This window comes from Ursus maritimus, unplaced genomic scaffold (assembly GCF_017311325.1).
Source record: "Ursus maritimus isolate PB19 unplaced genomic scaffold, ASM1731132v1 scaffold_24, whole genome shotgun sequence".
NCBI classification, from domain to species: domain Eukaryota; kingdom Metazoa; phylum Chordata; class Mammalia; order Carnivora; family Ursidae; genus Ursus; species Ursus maritimus.
The window spans coordinates 35112585-35127463 of NW_024424897.1; the positions used below are offsets into that span (position 1 = coordinate 35112585).

The window sequence follows — 14879 nt, forward strand, 5'->3', positions numbered from 1 at the left end:
CCCCCCCCCCCCCCCCCCCCCGTCGAGTCTGGAGATGGAGGAAGGACATGCTGAGACCCCGGGGTGGCTGGGGCTGTGGAATTCCTGAAGGCCGGCGGGGAAGTCCAGGACCTCTCTCCATTCACTCTGGGCTGCTCCTTCAAAATCTTCACAGAGAAGCCACGAGGTCTCCTGCCCGCCAGCGGGACAGGGCATGGAGACTGCAGGATGGGGGGTGGGGGGAGACCCCCGGAAAGCAAGGGCAGGAGGGCAGACAGACAGAGGAGGGGTGTGGAGAAGGCGGAAGGAGGTCCTCCAGTCAGGGAGCCCTGGACCGTGAGCAGACACACGTGATGGGCACATACACGCACACATGTGCCCACACATGTGCCCCACAACCCACATGCTTGTCCAGGCCTGAAACAGACCAGGCAGACGCTAGTGCTGGGTGCTGCTGGTCTGAGCACCAGGCCTGGGGCCTGCAGGTTGGGGTGGCCGGAGGGGTGAGGGAGGGGCCCAGGAGAGCTGGAAGCCAGGGACCCAGGGCCTGGGCTGAGGCAGCAACTGTGAACTTCCCTGAGAAAGGGTGGCTGGGAGGCTGGCTCGACCCTGAAGTCATGGCCTACCAAGTCTCCCTCTTCAACCCCCTCCAGTTGGTGACTTTCCATCTCAGTGGGTCTCAGTCCTGATGGCATGCTGGTGTCTCCTGGGGGAGGGTTTAAAATCCCAGTGTCCTGGCTGCCCCATCCCCCACACTGTGGGGGTTTTAAAATATATCCACAAAGCCTTGGATACTACTCCCTTCTAGAAATGGAATCCAATTCCCTTTCCCTAGAGTGTGGCCTCCTTCTAACAAAAAAAGCAGAAGCGACAGCATGTTTTAGGAGGTTAGGGCATAAAAGGCACTGTGGCTTTCTCTTCACGCTCTTTTGAATCACTCACTCAGGGAGAAGCCAGCTGCCATGTCCCAAGGACACTTCAGCAGCCCTACGGAGAGGCCCCTTGTGGCAAGAAACTGAAGCCTTCTGCTGACAGCCAGGGGAGCGAGCGGTCACCCAGCGGTAGGCGAGCCTTCAGATGCCTGCAGCCCCGACCGCCATCTAGATGACGACCTCGTGAGAGATCCTGAGTCAGGACCACCTGGCCAGCTGCTCCCTCGCAAACCATGTCAGGGAAGAAATGGTGTTTCAAGGAGCTCCATTTTGAGGGGACATTTGTTATGCAGCAATAGGTAACTAATACACATTTGTGCCATCAGCTTCCCCGGGGGCTGGGGCTGGACACGGGTGTGTTTCAAACCTCCCCAGGTCCACCAGTGTGCACCCAGAGTTGAGAGTCACTGTCCTGAGGCCTGGGTGTGCTTGTGTGAGTGTGTGTTCTTGTGCACCTGGGTGTGTGCACATGCTGTGTGCATGCGTATGGGGGAGGCATTGTGTCACACACGTTTGTCAGGTAGCGTAAGTCCCAGTACTCCCCCAGGAGTGTGTCCTCCTCTCGGAGTGAGTCAGGGCGTGCGCCCCAGGTCCCTGTGTCAGAGCCTGGCTCAGGAAGGTCTGGGGCATGGAAAGAGCCTCAGAGATCTTGCGGCCAGACCCGTATGGGTCATTCAGCACTTCCTTTCTGTGAACCTTCGTGGAAGGGGATCATAGAGATCATCATTCTGCCCAGCCCTTCGAGGAGGCACTATTTGTGCTGGCTCCTGGCAATATTTTGGTAGCATCAGGACTTGTGCTCATGGCTCTTGGTGTGATGAGCTCTGCCCTGCAGCTCTGCAGGCACGTGAGGCCCCCTCTGTAGGACTGGACCGTAAGGGGGCTCTGCCCTGTGAGACATTCCTAAGAGGAGGACAATTTTCATCGTGGCTGGTTTAGGCTTGGGGATTTGAGACTAACAGGGCCTTGCCCTCCTAAATGCCAGCTGGCTCAAACTGGCAGGATGAGGGGTTGGTCTTCACATGCCAGAGACTGAAGATTTTGCTTCTGAAGCAGGAAGTAGAACAACCGACTTCCTCTTAGCTGAAGGAGGCTGGTGGTTCCAGCTGCGTCCAGGCCTCCCCTGACTTTGTGTCTTCGACTGAGCCTCTCCCCCTTGTTAGGCCTCCGTTTTCTCATCTCTGCAGTGGAGGGGCAAATGCTGTCCTGCCTTGTGCACGTGACACACTGCATCTCCTCGCTGGGGTAGCCTGAGGTGTTGGGAGAGGGAGACGTTGTCTCCGGGGGCGGGGAGGAGCTCCCTAGGGCTCCCAACAATCTGCAGACAGAACTGATTCCTGATCCTGGCTCTTACTCGCTGTGTGACCTCAAGCAAGCCACCACCCCTCTCTGAGCCTTGGTCATCAGATGTAGGTAATAATGCCTGCCTCATGGGGGTGTGAGGATGGAATGAGATGCCATGTGCAGTGTGCTTTGTATGGCGCCTGGCATCCAATAAAGGGGCAAATTTGCTTTTTACAAGCCCCAGCCAAACCTTCTCAGGAGTAATTGGAAAACATGCTTTCTTTTCTATGGATAATGGCTTCTTACTTCCATGGGGCAGGAGGAGGAGGAGGAAGAAAACAGCCTTTGAGGTGAGCTCACCATGTAGGCTCAGATTTCTAGCCCATTGTGGCATTTAAGCCTCATGACAATGAGGATGATTGATCCCATTTTACAGATGAGGAAACTGAGACTCAGGAAGGTTAAGGAACTTCCTTGCACAGTGTCCTACTGCTAAGGAATACAGAGCCAGGGCTGGAGCCCAGGCCCAGTGACTGCAAAGCCTGGGCTTTTTCATGGGCACTTGAGGGCTGGGAGAAGTCCAGGCTGTGGGCCCTACCTGCTCCTGATGGGGCCCTTGACCTCCTTTCTTGCTTCTTCTGGAGGCTGTCACCAGGGCAGATGTGGGTGTGGAAGTGATTGGGAAGAGTCAGTGAGAGGCATCCAGGAGTGCCCTGGAACTTGAAGGATTTAGGTTAGACTTTCAGGAAGAATACAGGCCCTGAATGCTCGGGGTGGCTGCAGGGAGCCTGGGGGACTTCTCCCCTGGGGCACTCAGGGACTGGGAGGAGCTAGGCTCCCCTCCCATGCAGTCAGCCTGAGCTTGGGAAGAGGGTGAGAGCTGGTCCTTTGGGGATTCAGGGTGTCATCAGATTGACCTCGGCAGGGACCCACCAGCCTGTATTTGGATGGACAGGCCACCTCTGATTTTGCTGGTGAGACTCGTTGGTCAAGTTCCCAGACCCCGTATCCCAGAGCTTATATTCCAACCCCCATAATAATTTGGAAAAACATTCGTTGAACCCCCGTCTGGTCCCGGGCTCTGTACCCAGGTTACCAGTAGCACTCGTAAGGTGCTAGCTGTGTTTCCTTCATGCGGCAAGGCCGTCCGTGACCCGCAGAAGCCTGGGAGCAAGGGCAGTTTAAGGATGACTGAGGCTTTAAGCTCTTAGGTAACTCGCCCAAAGTCACAGAGGAAGATGGGCATACACCTGTTCCTGCCTCCAAAGCTCCATTTCCCACTCCCTCCATCCTATCGCCTCCCACTGGATCCATACAGGGCACTCCCGAGAGCTCTGGATTATTGTCGTTTCTACAAATGAGCAACTAAGATTCCCAGAGGTTCAAGGTCTTGTCCAGTTCCCTTCCACTGGCAGGTGGCCAAATCCAGGTGCCTCTGACCCTAGAGCCCTGCTCCCTCCTGCCCCAGGGATACCTGTGGGACACAGATGCCTTCAGTCCTAGTATTTTCCTATTTTCTTTGCTACCCTCTGTGTCCCTGAGCAAGTCTCTGGTCTCCAGTGATTCTGCCCGTTGGGGAGCTTTGTATCTTACCAAGTTGCTGAGGGAAGAGTCCTGGCCTGGGCCCCAGTCCTGGGAATGGAGTTCCATGTAGTGACATCTAAGGATTATTGAAGAAGTCGCAGTCCCTCTGGCACATCATCCCACCCTGGCCCTTTACCTTTGACAGGTAACACTCTCATTGAGCCCGTTTCACAGACGAACTAGCTGATTCTCAGAAGGCCTGAGCTGGATCCTATTGTCCAGGAGCCTGAGCTGATGGCCAGTGGGTCTGGCCAGCCCGTCTCAGGCAGAACGAGAGGTGAGTGCAGGGACAGAGAAGGGGGCGGGGGAGGGCGTGGAATAAGCAAAGCTCAAAGCAGAGCTGGCCTGGGGGGGGGGCAGGTTGCAGGAGCCCCTGCCCGTTTGCGGGGGTCTGAAGAAGGGGACAGAGAGATCTGCTGGCGCTTCTGGTGCTCTCAGCTGCCGGAGCCAAGCTGGCATTCCCCGCTCAGTGCCAGTGGGGTTGGACTCCCAGCCCACTTTGCTATTTTCCCAGCAGGACTGTCCCTGAGCCCAGGGGTGATGGAACCACTGAGGGGACAGAGGGGGAACCTAACAGCAGAAGGGGAGCAGGGGAGAGAGGCTGTTCTCTTGAAATCTCAGGGCTTTTAGCACTGCCGGTGGGGGTGGGGAGGTGTTAGAGCCCCTCCAGCCTTACAGAACGGAGTGTTGCTTTTCCCCAGTGGGTGAAGCAGGTGAAGGAAGGAGTAAGGAGAAGAAGCAGGAGGAATGGAAACTTGGAGAAACCCAGGGATAGAAGGAAAGAGCAGGGAAGCCCAGCGGCAGCCTGACCAGAGGCTGCAGGAGAGGCCAAGCTTGCATCTTGGGAGTGCCAGGGAGGCTCCAGGGTCTCCGCTTCTGTGGGGAATTTGGACTCTGCTGCTCAGGGAGAAGGCCCAGCTTTCTCTCGAATCCCTTTTGGGGAGGGAGGGGACCCTCTCCTTCTCTTAGTCCAGATCCAGGGGCTCTCACTCCTTAGCCCAGCCCCTCCCACCTTCTGGCTCACACCTAGGAGAAGCCTCGGGTTCTGAGAACAGGATTCCCAGGACAATGGGCTGCCAAGCTTCGGCCTGACATACAGATGGGGAAACTGAGGCCCTGACGGGTTTGCATAGGTTAGGTTGGGCTCATCTTAACTGTGGTTGAATAGTGGCATGGCCTGGAGCTCACTGATGCCAAGTCCTGGCTGGGCTGTGGTCCTAGTTATCCTTCTTGGAGGAGAGGGGACATATCCAAGCCCCCTTTCACCCAACACCACACAGGAGCCTTTCTTGGGGGGGTAGTGAGTGAGGCTAAGAGGCAATGGGGGAGTGCAGGAGCGGCGGGATGCATTTATCAGGGGCCTCCGGGGGACGGGCATTTTATATACCTGCCCTTTTGACTCATCACTATCTGTGGGGCAGAAATTATTACTCCCATTTTACACCATAGGAAAGCCAGACTCAAAAAGGTTAATTAAATGGCCCAGGGTCACTCAACCAGTGACTGATAGAAATCAGAATTTGAATCCAGGTCTGGCCCCAAATCTGGACTCTTCCCATGGTGTCCCTGTGTGCGTGGGATTTGGAGTGGACATGGGGGGAGAGCAGCTGTCCTCAAACTAGGGTCCCGGCCAGGCGTGGGGGGATTGCCAGTGTGCAACAGGGTGCGGGGGGCGGGGGGCAGGTGCCTTGTGTTCTCAGACCTGGAAAGCCTCTGCTAGAGTCCTGGGTTTGCCATTCTTCACCTGTGTTTGGTTGGGTGAGACCCTTCTCCTTTCTGAGCCACTCAAAGGTGCATGGAATGTCTGTGAGGTGTCTCCTAGATGTTCAGTAAATGAACAAATGAAAAAGCAACTGAAGGTATGAGGAGGAAGCCCATTTATTCTCACTTGGGTCTAAGGCTGGAATGCCACCTTCAACTGGGGACAGAGTCCCTGCAGAGATCCTGGCCCTGAATCTCTGCCCTTCTCAATTCACCTAAATGGGGTCCTCCCGCCGTCCCAGCATATCAGGAGGAGGCCAGGAGAGCTAGCTGATAGGCCGTGGGGGGGGGGGGTACATGTACTGGCGGCCCCAATTCTGGTGGCTGCTTCTCACCTTATGGCACCCCCTTCCCTATGAAGTCACCCTGAGATCTCTCTTTCTGCACTAGGTTAGTTGCTGTTAATTAAACCAATTGTTGGACTTAATGCCCATACCATTAACATGTCTCCTAGACCCATTAATCACCCACCAGTGGAGGAAGGGGATGGGAGGTGTGTGTGGGGGCGGAGGGAGGATCCAGAAAATAGAGCCAAGCAGCCTCAGGAAGAGAAGGGGTCTGAGACTCAAGCCCACCCCATTTTCCCTCTTGGGAGTCTTGGAAGCTTCATTCCAGCCTCAGAATTCCCGGAAGCCTGCTGCTTCTGCGTCCTGTGAGGTCCAACTGAGGCCTTTTGGCTGCCGTGACCTTTGGGACCTCTTTACCATTCAGCTTCCCTGGAGCCTTTGGGGCAGGGCTAGTGAGAGCAGAGGTGACTGCGGGGGTTCAAGGTGGGGACGAAGCTCATTCTGGAGGTCGGGAAGGAAGGCTGGACGGGAGTGAGGGTTCCCACTGGAGAGCCAGGGTTCACCCCTCTCCACCCATGTACATCTGTCCCAGTCCTGTTCTCTCTGCAGCCCTTGCGGCCAGGTAGGGCTCCCCCAACACCTCACCTCTCTGCTCAGGGGGTGGGTGGACCTAGAGGCAGATGCTGGGACATCTGGTGGGCCTCCCCCTGGTGCCTTCTTCCTTCCTCCTTCCGTCCTGGTGGACCCTGCCCCCTCCCGGCAGTGTCAGGGGCCAGCTGGGGCAGGGAGGGAGCTAGGGTGGGGCCAGCAGAAGGTGCATAAATCATTATTGGCGAAGACCTCAGCCCTGAGCCGCCGGGTGGAGGCTGCTGCTCATGGTTCAGGCCAGGGCATAAATCATAATTCCCCTACAATAGATCCTTTTGCAGCCGCCATCAGGAAAACTGTGTTGGTTTTATCGATTTTTTGACACGGGGGCCTAGGCAGCGGGCGGCTCCTGAATCATTATGAAATGAAACTGATTAGGAATTCATGGAATACTAAATAAACTTTACGAGCCCGTTGTAAGTTTTTTGATGCATGGGGAGCGGAAAATGAAAACTAATGATATAAAAATTACACAGCGTGCTGAGTATTATTATACCGCTATTGATTTGTTTCAAACTGTACATCAAAATCGAAGAGGGCTGGGGCAGCTCCCGCAGCGATGCCGGGATGTTTGGGCTCACCGGGACTGGAAGACTTTTTTTTTTTCTGTTTTTATTCATTTTTTTCTTTCTCCTTCCTCTACCCACCCTGCTCTGAAATCTAACTCCTTTCTCCCCACCCCCCATTCTTCAAGGGAAGACCCCGGGGCAAGGGCAGGGGTCACCTAGCCACCCCCCAGCCTCCCCCTCAGCTTGGAACGGCACCCTGGCTCAACTTGAGTTCCTGGCCCTCATTGGTCTTTTTCTCTGGAGCTGCATTTTTCAAACTGTGAGTTTTTCTTTTTTCCTTCTGCCTTCCCTTTGTTTCTCTGGGGGAGGACAGTATGCTTTAGGGAGAAGAGCTGAAGTTCTGTTAACATCTTGCTGTGTGACCTTGGGGATGTCACTGCACCTCTCTGGATGTGAAAAAATTGGACTCCTTAGATTGGGTTTCTCAAAGTATGGTCCATTGACAGTCCACATGTCATCTTCAGGGCTTGTCAACAATACGAATTGCTGGGCCCCCCCTTAGATGAACTGGCTCTGAATCTTGGGAGAGGGACCTGGGAATCTGCCTTTTACTGTGCATCCCATGGGACCCCCATGCATGTTTGGTGTGAACCACCCTCCCCATCCATCTGAAGTGACGTGTCTGACCCACTTATCCCTTTGGGTTGTCAGAGGTGGCCTTAAAACTGAGAATGTTGCCCTATTAGACAGCTTTTGCTAGTTTATGATGCAGTAAGAAACAATCCCCACATCTCAATGGCTTACAGGAACAAAGTTAATTTTCTGCTTCTGGTACATATCATCTGTGGGTCATTTGTGGCTCGGCTCTCTGTATCTTCATTCTGGGGTTCAGACTGAAAAAGCAGACCCGATCGAAGACATGTTATTCCAGTGGCAGACAGACATGTGATGCTCTTACAGTTTTTGCTTGGATGTGGCATGTGTCACTTCTGTCCCCATTCCACTGGCTGAAAGGAGTCGTATCCTTGAGTCCAGTGTCCGTGGGGCAGAAAGTACACGTCCTCCACAGGAGGATGGGCACCCGGGAAAGGCCCCAGACGCATAGGTTGGGGGAGAGGGCTGTGGCGATGGTAATATGCTATCCCACACCCTCCCGGCTTGGTCTGCGATCCAGGCTGCCCCGGGATTTGGGGTCCAGGAGCTTAGTTGGATGGACCGGTGGGGTTGCACCCAGTGCAATTAGGAGTGATGGTGCTGCTTTACAGCTGTGCTCATTCTGCACAATCGTGTGTCTCCGGGACGGTCACGGACTTCTTCCTCTGCCCGTGCCGATCCTGGCCTTCCTCTCGGGGGTCCTCCGTGGACATGGCTTCAGCCTTTTGTCTCTCTCTTTGTTTCCTTCATTTCTGCCTCCCTGCTGGAGAGGCCTGTAAACACTCGCCCTGGCTCCTTGATGGAACTGCTATAACAATTAAAATCCTTTTATAAAAAATGTCCTTTAACCTCTAAGTTCGAATGTAAATTTAGATTTTGCATATTGGATTTTCTTAAAGGGGAGCACACACAGCAGCTTTCTTTTTAGCAAGTGTCTGACTTTTTCACAAGAGGTACTTGTGAAAGTTATCTCTTTTCCTAGTATTGTTCTTAGCATGGTCAACTTCATATCAGCCTGAGTCTCAGACAGGCTGAACTCTTGCCCTGGACACACAGTGTGCCATGCCCAGAGTCACATTATTGCCCAGCTCTGGGCATGCCCAGAGTGACATCTTCATGAAACCCATTTATACTTGATGTGCAGGGATCACTTGGGGTGGGGGTGGGGGATCCACTGCATTAACTTGGGTCTGGGAGATGTCAGTGATGTGAGTGGCACAAGTCTGGCCCTCGGGGACCTCAGTGTCTCTCAGGACACAGAAGCATACGCACACACATTCACACTCACTACGTATACATTCTGCATACAGATCGTTTAAGAACTAGACAAAATGAGGGGCTCCCGGGTGGCTCAGTCGTTAAGCCTCTGCCTTCGGCTCAGGGCGTGATCCTGGCGTTCTGGGATCAAGCCCCACATCAGGCTTCTCCGCTAGGAGCCTGCTTCTTCCTCTCCCACTCCCCCTGCTTGTGTTCCCTCTCTCGCTGGCTGTCTCTATCTCTGTCAAATAAATAAATAAAATCTTAAAAAAAAAAAAGAACTAGACAAAATGGATCACACAATGTCCAGAAAGGACACAGCAATAAGAATCTTAAGGTTTGAGTTCAAATCTCAGTTCTGCTCCTAACTGTCTCAGAGGCTTTGGATGAATTACTTTTTTTTTTTTTAATCTGTGATTCTGTTTCCTCCACTGTCAAAGGTGGGTTTGGACTCAATCCATCTGAGATTCCTTTCAGAAGATTAGAGTGGGTAGAGGTTAGCACACTGGCACAAATCCCACAAGATATTGATACATGTATCACTCCCAGCTCTTTTCAGTTTGGGGAACGAGACTGATAGTAACTTAAACTCAAATTGACGTAAGCAGTATGGAGGTTATTGTCTACTGAAAGTCCAACGGATTCTTCAGGTACAGTGTGATCTAGAAGTTCAGACCACATTATCAGAGATCTGTCTTCTCTCAGATCTTCTTGTGTTTCCCCAGGCTGGTTTCTTTCTCAGCCACGCTTTCTACTCATGGTGACAAAATGGCTGCCAGTAGCACTAGGCCCACATACATCCTAATGGTTCAACAAAGGGATTATCTGCTTCCCAACAGTAATAGTAAATTTCATTGGCGTACGTAGCTCACATGCCCACTTAAGCACCAGTCACTACAGCTGGGGGCAGATGGAGGATTTCAGACCCATGGCTATCCCTGGGGCCAGGGGGTGGGCCCTGCCCCTGCAGAACCCATGGACTCATTGTGGGAGATGAAGGCAGGCTCCCAAAGAAATGTGAGGTACGGTTTCAAAAAAGAGAGATTCTGGGCAGATAAATGCCACAGACGTGCACTGAAGTCCCTGAGGTCAGGGGCAGTAGTGGTGGGCAGGGCGTGGGCAGAATAAGTGAGGCTCTTCTGATCCTAAGTCATGCCTGGAACTTTGGAGCAGCTAGGATAGAGCCCAAGGCTGGGGTTGAGAAGTGCTTCCCATGTCGGGGGGAGATTGGAGACAGCAGAAGAGCACGGAGGCTCTCCAGGACAAAGGGAAAGAGTGCCCCATTTTTACCACCAGCCTCCTCATTTCTTTGAAAGCATGGCTGGTGCATCGTGAGCAATGCCGGGCTCTAAAGATCCACACCTGGGATCACATCCAACTTCACTTCTTCCCAGCTGTGACCCCGAGCCAATCAATCCCTGACTCTCGGACACCAGTTCCTGAGGATCGAGTGAGAAAATGTAGGTGCTGGCCCCACCCTGGCTCCTAGAAGCTGCTCAGGTCAGACTCATTTGTCGTCTGGCCCTAGACCTGGCAGAATTCCTCGCGGGTTCTCAGCTGGTCTGTCTGCCGTGCTTTCCTCTCTGGTCTCTGACGGAGGGCAGGGCCACATCACATTCATGCTTGTGGCCAGCCTTGGCGTGGTGGCTGGCTCACGGTCTTGGCCCACGAATGGCTGTGGGATAGAGTAACGAGGAGCAGCTGATTGCGTGATCCTCCACGTGTGGAACCTGAATGCAGCTGGGCCCCCTCCAGCCCCTGCTCTACCCCTCCACTCATGCTGTAGCATGCATCGCGTATATTTCCGGAGCACGGGAGAGCAGGGTGGCTTTTCCTGCAGTGTTCATGGGAAGACAGGGGTGCAGATGACGTCACACACCACACCCCAAACTAATCACACCACCCCCAGGGCTTCTCTCTTCTCTTCCAGACACCACTCTTGCCTTCCTGTCCAATGCTCAGTTTCTTAAAAAAACACAAAATTCAAACCCTCATTTTGTATGCAGACAGCAGGAGAAAAGCCTGATCGGACACAGGCTGCCTGGCCCCATTCAACCTGCTTCACCCCCTTGTTTGCACTGTGGGTGCAAACCACAGGCATCTGTGTCCCTGCATGCCCAGCAGCCTCTCTAGCTGTCCCCCATGTTGATTCCATGTTGAGGCTCAGAGAGGTGATGAGACTTGCCGCATGTCACCCAGCCCTTATGCAGGGCTCCTCCCACTGGGCCCCAGGCTGCGTTTTGGGGGGGTCTAGGTTTGGCTCCGTCCCATGCCCATTTGCCCCCGTGGGCGGGGGAGGGGGGGGAGTGTGCAGGGGGCAGGATTGCTCCTGGCTGGCTCCTCTTGTGCACCTTGGGGTGATACACGGAATTTAGATGTGGCTCTGAGAGGCCGTTCATTCATTCCTGACCATATCGACTACAGAATTGAGTGCTACAAGTAAGAAGGAGTTTAGCTATTATTCTCCTACTGATTTGATTTAATGTTTGGTTTATTCCTGTCCCTACCCCCCTCCTCTCCTCGTCAGTTTGACATTTGCATACTGTTTCCCTGCAGTTTTGTCGAACACACGGGTTTTCTGGTAACTCCCTGCTTTGGCTTGAATGGTTTTATTCGGGGGAGTTGGGAGCCCACTGAGGCATCTTCTTGCTTCACTACCCTGAACTTTTTCTTTCCACCTGCTGCAGGGAGGGGCCCATAAATAACCAGATTTCTCTGGTTCTTGCCCCTTTGTGAGCCTCGAGATTCCCGCTGCCCTGTAGCCTTCGAGTATCTGAGCGTCCTGGGTGGGTGGGATTCAGGCGTCTAAGCGTACTCATAAATAAGTCTGCTCCCCCTACCCCTGCACTGGGTAACCTCTGTCTCTCCCACCGGGCACCTCCCCCAGCGCCTCGAAACCCTCAGAGTGGTAGAGCTGCCCAGGGTGAGGTGGCATGTTCTGTCCCTTCTGAGCCTGGGTGCTGCCTTTTGCTACAGGGCTCCCACTGCAGGGCTGCTCGCGCCTCAGGGTTTATGGACTACCTGGTTGTCCGAGTTTGCTGTCTCCCAGAAGCCGACCTCAAGACAAGGATTCAGTGGAGGTGAGAGGGGTATGGTGGAGTGAGGAAGGGGATGTGGGATAGAGAAGGGTAACCCCGTGGGGAGTTGACCTCAGTCCCACCCCAGTTTTTCCAGGTTGCCCAGTATGCCTGACCACAGGGCTGAGTACCCCAGGGAGGAGGGAGGGTCATGTGGGGAGCCCTCTTCCCCACTAGAAGGCTGTTGAGCTGAGAAAGGACCAGTCGGGGCAGCATGGTCTTCAGCAGAAAGCTGCAGATTCCTGAGTTCTAACTCCTCTGTCTGGCTGGCCCGAGCTAGAACTGGTGGGGTGGGGACGTAGGGGGCACTGGATGCGCGAGGGGAGGCCGACACATAGGCAAATGCGTCAGCAATAGGATGACTGAAAGTGATCAAGCAGAGGTTGAATGATCACCTACTCAGGGATGCCATTGGCAGAAGGCAAGGAGCTAGCATGCATTAGACACCTCCTGTGTACCAACCCTGGATATATGGGGTTAGAAGGCAAGCTCCTTAAAGCCTGGGCCCCATTTTTTATTTCCCTTTATATTCTCAGTGCTTAGCATTGTGCTTGACTTCTGGTCAGAAAACCTGGAACAACAGAAAAAATAGCTACCGTTCACCTACTTGGTACCAAGTGCCTTACATTCATTGTAGTGAATCCTTATGACAATCACTCATGGTAGGTACTATTATTCCCATTTTACAGGTGAGGAAACTGAGGCTCAATGGGGTTAAATGACTTGCCCGGAGTCAAACATCTAAGTGGCAAAGTCAGGATTTGAACTCAGGTCCGCCTGGCTTTTTAAGTGCCTGATTTTCACCCTCCCTCTTTGTGGCGTGTGCCTGCACCGGGAGGGCAATGAGACCACAGATGTCCTTGGAAGGTCCTCCAACCTCTGAGGCTCCGTCTCGTTAGCTGCCATCCCCCCACCAACCACAAAGAAAAGGAAAAGTCCTTTCCTCCCCCTCAGGTGGCTTGTGGTGGATTACTTAGCGCTTGACACGGCGTGTCTCTGTGTCACTGTTCCCGGGCGGAATTAAATCAGGACAGGAAAATATTAATTTGGAGTTGGGGATGGAGGCCGCTCCTTTCCAATTACTCTCCACCCCGTCAGGCTTATCCTGGCGCAAACAAGGAAGGAGGCTGGATTAATTGCTTTGGACTCTGCCCCACTCCAGTCCCAATTACTGGGCCGGCTTGGCTCCCAGCATTATGAAGCGCACTGCTGTGCGGGAAATTGTGTGAAATTTTAACGGATTTTCAGGCGCAATAATGGAGCACAGGATTCGGGGCCAGCATTCGCTGGGTGGCTGGGCCCTCTGTGCCTCAGCTGAGGTTAAGCTGTTTGGGGTTTCTTTGTGTATTAAAGGATCATCTGGTTAACCCCAAAGCCCAGGGCCGCCAGAACGGTTCAGACCCTGACCCTGCAGAGGCAGGGTGGGCTCCTGGAGCACAAGGAAGCCCGCTGCCTTGATAATAAAACTATTTTCTGAGTCTCCACACGTGGCAGGTGCTTACCCACAACATCTGTAAGCCTCCTCCTTTAAAGTTCTTTTTTTCTCTTTATCTTATAAAGGAGGAAAAGGGGATGCGGAGAGGTTAAATGATTTGCACAAGGTCACCATGTGAGTTAGTAGTGGTGGGGTCAACATCTGAACCCAGGTCTGTCTCCAAAGCTACCCTGTTATCTGGCACCTCTGTGCCTCCTCCCTTGTCTTCTATCGCTTCTTCTTCAGGATGCATTAGACATGTGTCTCTCCCCCCACACTGGAGCTTGGAGGGGACAGGGTATGTTCTTATCCCGTCTTTGCGTCTTCAGCCGCTACCAGGAAATCTGGCACACAACAGATGCCCACGAGAGGTTTGTTGAACTGCCCTGAACTCGGCTGAGCACCTGAACTCTGGGATTTGTTAATGGAATGAAGAGTGGGGGGCTGGTTGCAACCCGGAGACATCCCCAGATCAATGAGAACTAGCCCCATTGGAGCCCACCCGGAACCCACAGTGGGGAGTGTGTCTCCAACCCTACTGTGTGACAGGTGCTAAGTTCTTTCCTTGTAGAGTTTCTGCTCATCCTCACCGTGAGCTTAAGAGATAGGTGGCGTCACCCACATCTGTGAGCTGTAGAAATGGGGCTCGGAAACGTGAGTGGACCTGTTTGGGGTCATACAGATGGGAAAGGATGGCCTGAGGTGCCTAAGTCTGGAGCCCCATGACTTTGCTTTGTCTTAGGGCTGGAAGGGCCTGGGGCATGAGTTTCCACACCCTTTCAAGCCGTAGCACCTGTGGCTTCAACAGTAAACAAAATTCTACCCACAAGTTCCATATGTCTAGCTAGTGAAAGGGGAAATGCTCTGGTGAAAGAGGGACCCTGGGACCCTGTGTGGCTGCAGAGAAGTTGGGTGACAAGGACAGAGTTAGCGAGAGGGATGACACTTGGCGACAGGCGCGGTGAAACAGAGCCTGGGGCCCGGTGCTCTATGGAGCTCACAGTTCAGACTCCCACGGGGCCCTGCATGGAAAGAGAATCCCAGTTGAGTGGTGGGGCCCAAAGAGAAGGACCCTGCAGACAACGAGGGTTGTGGAGGAGTGAGGGCGAGGCACGCGTGATCATCATTAGCTGTCCGGTTCTCACCTGCCCCTTTTAGCGAAAGGAGAATTAATTATGTGCAGGGGATGCCCCCTTAATGGCCATCATTTAGTTTAATTTAAGAAACAGGCCTCTCCGCACACCCCCTCAGCCAGCAGCACCACCAATGGCAGCCGCATTGATTAATGGCCTCCTGGATACAGGAGAGCAGTGGTTCTCAAACTGGAGCGTGCCTCCGAATCTCTTGGAGGGCTCATTAAAACATGGTTTGCTCGGCCCCACTGCCGGGGTGTGTGTGTGTGTGTGTGTGTGTGTGTGTGTGTGTGCAATCAT

The 14879-nt window shown here is 53.6% G+C and overlaps 1 long non-coding RNA gene across 1 annotated transcript; it reads left to right on the forward strand.

Annotated features, from left to right (window-relative positions):
• The first annotated feature begins 942 nt into the window (after positions 1 to 942).
• On the forward strand, positions 943 to 8442 carry LOC103667314. The gene is made up of 3 exons (XR_569733.2): positions 943 to 1210; positions 3925 to 4056; positions 7170 to 8442. It is a non-coding gene; the product is annotated as an uncharacterized LOC103667314 (long non-coding RNA).
• Positions 8443 to 14879: the final 6437 nt, after the last annotated feature.